Source organism: Anarrhichthys ocellatus, unplaced genomic scaffold, assembly GCF_004355925.1.
Source record: "Anarrhichthys ocellatus isolate YVR2014 unplaced genomic scaffold, GSC_Weel_1.0 scaffold57, whole genome shotgun sequence".
Taxonomy (NCBI): Eukaryota; Metazoa; Chordata; class Actinopteri; order Perciformes; family Anarhichadidae; genus Anarrhichthys; species Anarrhichthys ocellatus.
Window position 1 is genome coordinate 729,707 of NW_022280087.1, and position 242 is coordinate 729,948.

Below are 242 nucleotides of genomic sequence, written 5' to 3' on the forward strand. Positions count from 1 at the left end.
AAAAACTTGAAGCGTCATTGCAGCACAAGTGGCCCGAAATTCATATTGTACTATCACCAAAATCTGCTCTGAGGTCCGTTGTCAGTTTAATGAATAAGTCGACATTTGCATTAAAGGTCCAACGGCCCTGTAAGCCTTACGGGTTATGGACTTAGTCGGTAGCTTCAAAAAACTCCATCTCACCACACAGGCTGAACACACACACACACACACACACACACACACACACACACACACACACA